This window comes from Rhinopithecus bieti, unplaced genomic scaffold, assembly GCF_001698545.2.
Source record: "Rhinopithecus bieti isolate Rb0 unplaced genomic scaffold, ASM169854v2 scaffold_8601, whole genome shotgun sequence".
In the NCBI taxonomy this organism is placed as follows: Eukaryota; Metazoa; Chordata; class Mammalia; order Primates; family Cercopithecidae; genus Rhinopithecus; species Rhinopithecus bieti.
The window spans coordinates 2,492,594-2,504,463 of record NW_016806193.1 but is presented as its reverse complement, the minus strand read 5'-3'; positions in this window follow the sequence as shown (position 1 = coordinate 2,504,463).

Sequence of the window (11,870 nt, the reverse complement as noted above, 5' to 3'; positions counted from 1 at the left end):
TGTGAACTTCCATATGATGGTGGTGGTGTGTGACTATTAGCATCCCTTGGTCAATAAGGTATATATTGACCAGAAGTAAACTCTTTACGATGAATTCATAATTTTTTGAAGATGACAATCACATGGCTGATTATTAGTAGTAGTATTTTGGTGAATCTTATTATTAGTACTTTGTGAATCTTGGTGGGAGCTATGGACTTTTCTCTTGAAAAATGCTTATACACAGAAAATTACATACAGTTTTAAGAGGTTCATAAGCCCCCTGAAATCATCCATTGTGGACATCTGCAAATCTGACATTGAGAAACTTTGAATAATATATCTTTGAAAATTATAGTAAATCCACATATAAGGTATATAACTGACTCAGTCCGTATCCAGTGATAGATGTCCTATGGATTTGAGAATCTTTCCAGGGCTATTTTGGACCAATGGTCTAAGTGACAGATGTTATTACATGTTTGAAGTTCTCATGTCAAATCCTGGATGTAGAGGACTCTAAAGAACAGCTTTGTGCTGGTATTGGAATTTTGTTTTCTAATAATGTTCAAAATTTCTTTGCATAGAAACTTGTTCTTCACACAGAAGTTTTATTGTAATAGTGTGGGAGACATGTAACAGTCTATTTGGGGTTGATGATAAAGATAAAACAACAATGCCCTTATGTGTTTGTGTGCATATGCATGTGTGTGTGTGTGTGAGACAGAGTCAGTGAGAGAGACTGGTGAGAAGAGAAAGGAAGATAGAAACAGAGAAGAGCGGAGAGAGATATATACAGAAAGGACCACAGAGAGAGAGACATGCAAACATAAAGGCAGAGGGAAACGTGCATAGTGACAGAGAAGTACAGTTAAAGGGAAAGGAAGAAACAGACATAGAAATAGACAAAGAGACAGAGATTCAATCGGTCAGTGCTATGATCTGAATGTTTATGTTCCCCCAAAGTTCATAAGTTAATACCTTAATCCCTAATGCAGTAGTATTAAGAGATGGTGCCTTTGGGAGGTGATTAGATCATGAGGGTGGAGCCCTCATGGATGAGATTAGTGCCCTTATAAAAGAGGCCTGAAGGAGCTTGTTTGCCCCCTCCACAATATGAAGATGCAGCTAGAAGGCACCATCTATGAGGAACGGGGCCCTCACCAGACACAGAATCTGCTGTCATCTTGATCTTGGAATTTGTAGCCTCCAGAATTGTGAGCAATACATTTCTATTGTTTATAAATGATCCAACCTAAGGCATTTTGTTACAGCAGTCTGAATGAACTAAGACAGTCAGATTGTTGGGAATATGGACAGACAAATATAAGAGACAGGCAGAATGAGAGGCAGAGAGTTTTCAAACCAGTGAGCACCCAGGGGTGCTCCTATCTGTTGGCTGATAGTAGGATGTCAGCAATACATTTTTTCATCATGATAGGGCCAGGAAGGGGTTGGTGGGTGATTAAAGAGGCAAGGGCTTGCTAGATGAATTACTTCCTGGGTAAAAATTAAATGATTCAGAAAGGACATTACTATTGGCTTTGTGACACCATGTGTTAAACATTGTCTGGGACAGTGCTGCTGGGCTGGAAGGAACTGACATTTCTTAGCTTTCCAGGAATTTTTGTTGAATTTCTGAAAAGTTTTGCTGAACTTTTGAAAATGTGTTTATCTTATCCCTCCATGAAGGATTAGATGAATATTTAAAAGAGAACATGCTTTCATCTCTTCCCAAGAACTTGCTAAGGATTTTTTTTTTCCTGAATACCTAGTTTGTGAATGTTTACATAAGTCAAAAAAAAAAAAAAAAAAGCTCATTTAAAAGACATTATACTAGTCTTTCATGAGGGATCAGCCAAGGCCAGCATTAACACCGAGAGGGAGGTGGTACACTTAGAGACAACATCTTTTGATGTGCAAAGAATTACCCACTGGTTCCCCACACAGTACATGGCCATAATTCATATGGTGAATGATCAGTGCCTTTAATGTCTTGTAACATAAAAATACTTGGAGTTTAAAATCTTGCTTGAAAAAATGATAACTCACGTGTTAGTGCGTATGTCCCTGATAAACATATGCTTTGAGCAGATATTCAATCTCTCCTGTATGCTGAGCTGATGGAAACTCTAAGGAATTTACTGGAAAGGCTTCTTTTAATGTGTCCATCACATTACATTAGAAATGTAATTTGTGTCAGAGGAATGACTTATTTTTAAATCAAACCTTGACATGAACAGTTTTTCAACTACCAAAATTAAAACATCAATTGTGGTTTACATTGTAGAGGGTTTGTTATGGGACCCACTAACTTGAGAAACCATGAAGTAGAGAATAGAAGTGAAATAAAAGAATCTTAATGAACCATATGCCATAAATAAAGACAGAAATTTTATAGGTAAAGATGATATGAACCATCTTTAGGGGATGAAATGTTACAATAATTGACCAGAAAGTACGTGATATGAAAGGATCTGGAAGGACATTTAGGACCGTTGGTGGAACATAGGCTTGACTAAGATACTTGGGATCAGGAACCTGTCTACCTTGTTGATATTATTTAACAGTGTTAAACTCAGAACAGTTCCCGGTTCTTAGTAAGTACTGAAAAATACTTTTAATGAATGAATGAACAAATAAATAGTGTGTTAAACGGAAATATAAGTACATTAAAAGAAGGATCTAGAAAATACACTTCAGCAATATAGAATTGCTCATTTAAAGAGAAACGAGATGACAGGAAGTTTAGAAGACCACAGTAGATAACATGAGACAGATGTAGCTAACTCCATAATGGCAAAAGCATTCAAACAATCACTTAATTTGGTTTCTTTTTATACCTCCAGTCCCCCTACTTATTTACTTAAACAAAACACTTTGTCTTGATGGGAACTGAGTCATTAGGGACAGTTTTGGGACCCTGACTTTTTGGTAGGAGAAGGATAAACCTGATCAATTAAAAATACCAGTCAACCATGGTGGAAAGCAGTATGGTGATTCCTCAAAGAGCTAAAAGCAGAACAGCCATTCGACCCAGCAATGCCATTACTGGGTATATACCCAGAGGAATAAATCATTCTACCATAATGACACATACACATGAATGTTCATTGTAGCACTATTCACATTAGCAAAGACATGGAATCAACCTAAGTGCCCATCAGTGACAGATTGGATAAATAAAATGTGGTACATAAACACCATGGAATACTATGCAACCCTAAAAAAGAACGAGATCATCTCTTTTGCAGGAACATGGATGGAGCTGGAGGCTATTATCCTCAGCAAACAAATGCAGGAACAGAAAACCAAGTACAGCATGTTCCCACTTATAAGTGGGAACACAAAGAAGGAAAAAACAGACACTGGAGCCTACTTGATGGTAGAGGGTGGGAGGAGGGAGAGGAGCAGAAAAGATAACTATTGGGTACTGGGCTTAATTCCTGGGTAATGAAATAATCGGTACAATAAACCCCCATGACGTAAGCTTACCTATGTAACAAACCTTCACATGTACCCCCGAATCTAAAATAAAAGTTAAAAAAATACCTGTAATGTGCAAACCCTTTATTAGTGGGATTAATAATGTTTGAGCAATCATCATCACTGCAGAAGTAGCTGTAAAGAGCGCTTTCCACTTGCTCTGTGCTGGGCACTGTACTATATGCTTTACTAGCTTTTTAATTATTAAAGACTCCTTCAGTGTTGGATATTATTACCCTTGTTTTCTTCATGAGGAGAATGGGGCTCACAGAGGCTTTGTAACTTACTCAAGGCTGCTCAGCTAGACTGGAAATGGAAGTATACATACACATACATTTCATTCCATTTCCAATTATTCTTATTTGTGAACATTAACTTCCATGTGATACTAATTTGTATGTGACATAAGTACTTCATGGTTCAAGAATGTCCAGGATTCATTCTTTTATTCTGTGCCAGGATGTATTTGCATGTGTATCAGTGCCAATATTAGGTTATCAACTCTTAAAGGATAGAGTTGGCTCTTTAAACCTCTTTACAAAGTGCCTGGCTTTGTGTCCCCAGAGCCTGACACTTATGAAGCACTCAATTATTTATCCAACAAGTAAATGAATGAGTGAGCAAGCATCACATGTAAAGTAGGACCTTTCCTTTGGGCTCATAAAACTACTTTTAGTGTATTAATAAGGTTGTGCTTTACATGCTCATTATACACAAATTCAAAAGTATCAGAGAAAATGATCAAAATAATGTTGAATTTTATATTGTAAAAGTTTTGTAATGCTGATGAGACACCTCATTTTGTTTCTCTTGGGGCCAGCAGGGGAACCTGTGGCTCATGTCTTACTCTCTGGATTGAACACTGGAGATTTCAAAGTTCCTTTGGGAACAATTATAAAGGGACTCGTTGGGGAAGGGGCTGGCAGTGCTTTCTCTACCTATTCTCAAGATTTTTGCAATAGCTGTTCTTTGGGGGTTAGACACATTTTAAGCTACCACAGTCCCCTTTATGATTATGTTCATGTTCCACTTCCTATGGGCTTTCTTAACGTAAAATGGGAAGAGGAGAGAATGCATAACTAAAAAGTGTGTTCTTAAAAGAACCCTTGGATTTTCTTTTGCAGGTGCCCATCAGGTGGTCCCGACTGGTACATCAGAGCATTGTTTCTGGCTGCAAGTATGATGGTTAATTTTATGTCTCAACTTGGCTAAGCCATGGAGTGCCTAGGTATTTGGTTGAATATTCTTCCCAGTGAGTCTGTGAGGGTGTTTTTGGATGAGACTGACATTTGATTGCTAGACTGAGTAAAGCAGATTGCCTCCCTAATGTAAGTGGGCCTCATCCAATCAGTTGAAGGACTAAATATGCCAAAATGGCTGACCCACCCATGAGTCAGTGGAGACTCCTCCGCCCCACTGTTGGAGCTTGGAACACTGGTCTTTTCCTGCCTTTGGACTCCAACTAAGACCTCAACTCTTCTTGGGTCTGAGCCTACCAACTTCCAGACTAGAACTTATAACATTGGCTATTTTGGTTCTCAGGCCTTTGGACTTGGACTTAACTTATACCATTGGTTCTCTTGGATCTCCACTTTGCTGAATGCAGATGTTGGAACATCTCAGCCTCTGTAATCATGTAAGTACATTCCTTATAATAAATTTCTTTGTATATATCTGTATCTGTATTTATCCCCATCTCTATCTCTTTTGGTTCTGCTTTTCTGGAGAATTCCAACTTGTAACAAAATCCTAACTTGTAACAAAAAAAAAATCAAGTAAACTTAAATGAATAAGATGGCTATTTGTCACATGAGAAGTAACCCAGGACTAGGCAGGACAGTGCTGGACATGGCAGTACAGTGATAGCATCAAGCACTCCGACTACCTCTATCTTCCTTCCGTAAGTTTTTGGGTGGCTTTGTTCTCATGCTCTCAGGATGGTTGTTGTACATCCAGGAGTTGTGTTCACATTCCACGCAGGAAGGAGATGGAAGGTCAAAAGGCCAAAGGAGCTTGCAGGGAGCCTCACTTGAGGGTGTTACTTACATATGTCATTGGCCAGGTTCATGCCACATGGACACCTCTAGCTTCTGAGGGTCTGGGAGCTAAAGCACTAGCTCAGCACATTACTATCACAAATAAATTTGAGATTCTTTTGGAGGAGTGGAGGATGGATGTTGGTAGGGCAATGCTCTCCATGGATTGTTAGATAACCATGTCTAAAAAAAATGTTAGTACTTCACTGGTTTGGGAGGTTATATAAATTCAAAATAAGTGTGAATTAAATATTGTTTTTAAGTTTCTCTAGCACAGTGCATCAAAAATTATTTCATGGAATGAGGCAAGAATATTTACATTTCTAGAGCTTCTATGATATGCCACACACATAGCCACTGCTTTACGAGCATTGTCACTTTTGATTCTCACAGCCCTATGAGGTCATTTCTATTGTCCTCATTTCACAAATAGGGAAAATGAGTCAGGGAGAGAGTTCACTTAAGTTATCTAAATTTGCACAGCAAGGAAGTAGAAGAATAAAGTTAGAACTCAGGCCCATCTTGACCTTACAAAGTCCTTATAAAACTTTTTTCTTATAAGAAAGTCCCAAATCTGTATTTCATACATGATAACATATTTTTTAAAAACTCTGATGCTTAGCACAGTAAGCTCCCAGGAAATGTCTGCTGATTATATCTGCTTTTCTCATTGTAGCCACTGAATTTGGTGCTCCTTTTATAGGTATCTCTTTAAGTCCCAATCCAGAACAAGCAGCTCACACCTGAAGTCAGAAAATAATGTCAGTAATATGAGAACATCTTCAGTTTTAAGGATATTCAACAAATATTTGTTGCACACTTATGTTGAGTCAGGCACAGTGCTAGGACTTAAAGGTACAATGCCACTCAACTCAGGAAAGTTCCTTTGTTCATGAAGCTGAACGTATTTTCTGTGGGAAAGAGACAGGCAAGACTCTAGTAGACAAATAAAGATGACAATTGGAGGGAATGATGAGTGTGTCAAGGAAATGAGGAGCACAGTGGTATAACGACCTGAGAGGGAGGCTGCTTTAGAGAGGATAGTCAGGAAAGGCCTTCTGAGGAGATGCCATTAAAATGAGGACTGAAACATAAGGAAAAGCCAACCATAGAAAGAACCAGAAGTGCATTCCTGGCTGTGAAAACAAAAACAAAAACTGTGCAAAGGTCCTCAAGCATTTACAGGCTTAGAATACTTGAGCAACAGGCCATAGATCTGGACAGTGAGGAAGAGGGAGAGTTGTTGGGAGACAGCGTACCCAAAGGCAGGAACCAGATATATCCTTCTAGGACATGGTAAGGGCTATGCACTTAATTTGGGGCAATTTTAAGCTAGAACTTGATTTATGTTTATAAAAGTTCAGACTTGGAATCTAAACAATTAATCTTCAAGGGAGCATGATGTATTGCAGAAAACAGTCTGTGCATCTTTCTTTATTCGTAAGTTTTCTATTAAACAATGAATGCAACATATTCCAATGGATGCAACATATTCCAATGGATGCAACATATTCCAATGGATGCAACATATTCCAATGGAAGGGTAATGTTATCAGTAAAGGAAAATACACCCATTAAGAAAATTCAAGAAAACACAAATATCAAGGAGACAGCTAACTCTCAAAAATTGTGTATTTTGATCCTGCCTTTCTTTCCCTGCAAGCCCTTAAAACACATTTTAAAATTATTTCACCCATGTTTGGAAGCCCCAAATTGATTACTGAAGTCTTTCCACTTGAGGTTAAAGTTTTACTGTTGCTTTTAGTTTATTTCAAGACTCTTAACTGTGAGTGTTTACAAACTTTCCAAGAAAAGATGCTTCAGTCTTCTGCTTGTTTGTTACACGTTCTTTGTTCTCCATTGCTTCTTGCTAATACATCTTCCATCTGAAGTCACTTTTCTTTTGCCTGAAGTTTATCTTTTAGAATTAGATTTTGTAGGCAGTCTTAGTTTTGTCTAAAATGTCTTCACTTTTGCTCTTGAATGATTTAGTGGAAGTGGATATAGGATTCTTGGTTGGCTGTTGTTTGTCCTCAGTAAATTGACAATACAATTCCACCATTTATTGTCTTCTGTTAAGAAGTCAGCTGTCAGTCTAACTGCTGTGTTTTTTCCCTCCAAAAAAAAATCTTTTTGCTTTTAAACTTTTCTTAACTTTAGATTCCTGCTATTTTACTCCAATATATTTAGGTTAAGATTTTTTTTTAATGCCCTGTTTGGAAATCATTTAGCTTCTTGTATCTGTGGACTGACATCTTTCACCACTTCTAGAAAATTCTCTCTTCATTAATGCTTCAAATATTGTCTCCTTCCTTCTCTCTCTCTCTCTCTCTCTGTCTCTCACTCTCTCTTTCTTTCTTTTTCTTTCTTGTCTCTCTCTGTCACACAGGCTGGAGTGCAGTGACATGATCACAACTTACTGCAGCCTCCACCTCCCCTGGGCTCAGATGATCCTCCCACCTTAGCCTCCCAAGTAGCTGGGACTACAGGCATGCACCATCATGCCTGGCTAATTTTTGTATTTCTTTATAGAGACAAGGTTTCATCATGTTGCCCAGGCTGGTCTCAAACTCCTGAGCTCAAGCAATCTGCCTGCTTCAGCCTCCCAAAGTGCTAGGATTATGGGTGTGAGCCGCCACCACATTTTCTTTTATATCACTTAAAAAAAGATTTTAAAAAATGTGTATTAGGTTTTCTCTTCCCTTCTCTTCTTACTTCCCCTCCTTATATTCTTGTTCCTGAGCCTTTTTTTCTTTTCAATGATGTGCTCTGTGTGCTGCATTCTGGATAAATGTCTTCTATTCTCTCTTTCAGTTTACTTAGGTCTTTTTCATCTGATCTACGGCCCAATGCAATACATTAAGTTTTAAATTTTGGTTATTGTACATTTTATTTGTGGAAGTTCAATCATGTTCTTCTTCAAATCTGCTATGACATTTTGTTCAGTTTCCTATACCCTGCATTTATTTCTAAGTTTATCTTTTATTTCTTTAAACATAGAACATAATTTTTAATAATTTATGTCTAATAATTGCAATATCTGAAATACTTCAGGTGTCCATTTTTTCTGCTGGTTTTCACCCATGGTGTATTATTTCCTTAAGTACTGTGTTGTCTTTGTGAAATGTTTATTTCCCTTAAACAACTCTATATGGGGTGTTTCCCAATGACTGAAGAACTATTTTAAATTAAAATCATAGTTTATACTGTTTGGATCACTTAGGTACTTCAAAATTGGTGATGTAAATCCTTGAGAGAAAGTGCCCATGCTTTGCCTCCTCTCAGGGACGATTTGTCTATGTTTTCTCTTTCTTTTCCTTCCTTCCTCTTTATTTCTCTTCTCCAGCCCTTCTTAGTCCAAGGTATGTCTCCCTGCAAACTCCCCGGGTGGAAGGAGATAAGTGGATATACTGATTTATCCATTCCCCAATACTGTATACCTTTGAGAGCTCAGTGCGTTATATATGGAGGTAATTTACTAGACACACTACATTGAATGGGCCTCATCTTTTAATTGTTGCTTCCTCGATACCACAAGGCCGTTGAAAGGATAACTTAGTTCTTTCCAGATTGGCAAATGGCTTCAGACCTAAAGCAGCTCCGAAGTTTTCCATTTACATCTTTTATTTTGGTACTTAGTATTTCCTTTTTCATTTTGCCAGCTCTTTGATGCTGTTAAAAGGACTAAAAATGTTTACTACGTCAGTTTTAGTTGTTTTTAGTGGAAGAGTTAGTGCAAATATCCTGATCTGTCATTGTTGACTCATCAACTTTTAAAAGCTTAAACACTTTAATAACTTTTCCTGTTAAAATAACTTTTCTGACTAGAAAGTAAGAAAAAAGCTAAGACATTAGGGAATTCTTCCATCCTTTATGTGATTTATAGCTCAGTCTTTTTTTTTTTTTTTTTAACTTGGAGATGATTTTTTACTTCTTGGGACCTGTACCGTTTTCCAGTGGTGCCATCCATTTCAGAACACTAATAGGAGATGAGGTGAGCATATGGGAAGCATGGCAGAGAGATCTGGGCTTCGTTCTCATCTACGCCGGATGTGGAATTGCATATATAGCCCCATTTATTTTTGTAAATTTTGCCAAATTGGCTAATTTAACATGTTATCAGAAAGGAAGTGGTCAGAAATATCCATGAAGAGGTACATTGGGAGGGGAAGTGTGAGCCACCCACTTCCTTAATAGGAGTGCAATGCCAGGTTGCACAGATTTTGCAGGTCTTAAAACTAACTTCCTTCACGCAGGCTTTTCATTATCCTGGAGCTGTATTTTCTTCATGCTCCAGGAAGTACACCTAGGACCTCAGTTTTGTTGTTATGGGAATGTTACATAAGCTGTGTTATCTTCTGTTTAGTGAGTTTTTTTAAGATTATGATTTCTTCCTTCACTCTCTACTATAAATGTCTTTTTTCCTTCCCTTTTAAATTATCTGTGGTTCTACTTCGATGTTTTATGCTCACTACTCATCTCACATATATTCGATTTGCCTTTTTTTCCCTAAATGGAAATAGTTTTGCTTTTATTTTCTCGTTATTTGAGTGATGTATTTCTGTGAAAAGGACATCCTCTCTAACAGCCCTTTCCAGAGATAATTACTATGAGCCTTTATTAAGAGTTTTGGTGGATACTATTCCAAACTCCACTTCCTCTTTTCTATATAGCTGTGTAAATTTATGATACACATGTGCACACACACAGATGCATATAGTCATGCACTGCATAAAGCTGTTTCAGTCAATGATGAACCACATGTATGAGAGTGATCCCACAAGATTATAATGGAGCTGAAAAATTCGCGACATCTAGTGAAGTTGTAGCTGTCTTAATGTCACAGCACAATGAATTACTGATGTGTTTGTGGTAATGCTGGTATAAACAAACCTACTGTGCTGCCAGTAGTATAAAAGACTGCCACATACAATTATTTACAGTACATAAATAACTATGTTACTAGTTTATGGATTTACTATACTTTTTATCATTACTTTAGAGCATACTTCTACTTACTAAAAAAAAGGTTAACTGTAAGACAGCCTCAAGTGGGTCCTTCAGGCAGTATTTAGAAAAAGGCATTGTCATCATAGGAGTCAACAGCTCCATGCATCTGATTGCCCCCGAAGACCTTCCAGTGGGACAAGATGTGGAGGTGGAAGAGAGTGATATTGATGATCCTGACCCTGTGTAGGCCTAAGCTAATGTGTGCGTGTATGTCTTTGTTTTTAACAACAACAAAAAAGGATAGAAAGTAAAAAGAATAAAAAAGTTTTATGAATAGAAAAAAGTTTATAGAATAAGGATATAAAGAAAGAAAATATTTTGTACAATTGTACAAAAGTTTGTGTTTTAAGCTAAGTGTTATTACAAAAGAGTCAAACAGTTAAAAAATGTTTATAAAGTTAAAAAGCTATTGTAAGCTAAGGTTAATTTATTAAAGAAAGATTTTTTTTATACATTTAATGTAGCCTAAGTGTATAGTGCTATTGAAGCCTACAATAGTGTACAGTCATGTCCTAGGCCTTCACATTTCCTCACGGCTCACTCACTGACTCAACCAGAACAACTTCCAGTCCTGCAAGCTTCATTCATGGTAAGTGCCCTATACAGGTGGACCATTTCAAATCTTTTATACAGTATGTATTGTACCTTTTAGATATACATAATGCATCATTGTGTTACTTATTGTGTTGCAGTTGCCTACAGTATGCAGTACCATAACATGCTGTAGAGATTAATAGCCTAGGAGCCACAGACTATACAATTCAGCCTAGGTGTATAGTAGGCTAGCCTATCTGGGTTTGCGTAAGTGCAATATTACGTTCACACAAGGACGAAATTGCCTAACTATGCATTTCTTAGAATGAATCCCCATTGTTAAGTAATGCATGACTGTAAATGTAATATATATATCTATACATACATTATATATAGCACATCATATATAAATACATATATGAAGTATGTGCATGTGTATGTGCATACATACATATATGTTCATAAAAATGTGTCAAACTATGTAGATGTGAGAAAAAACAAACTGTTCTTTACTAAAAAAATGCACAATCACATCTGTCTTTTTAAGGGGTGGCAACATTTGTTTCTGGACTTGTTTAGCTATTTGTTTAGCAAAATATATTTATCAGTAAAATGATGGTCTCTGTACAATTCTTAAGGTAGAAAATGGGAACAAAGATAACTGAATTTTGGCCAGGTGCAGTGACTCATACCTGTAATCCCAGCACTTTGGGAGACCGAGGTGGGTGGATCACCTGAGGTTGGGAGTTTGAGACCAACCTTACCAACATGGCAAAACCCTGTCTCTACTTAAAAAATACAATATAATAATAATAATAATAATAA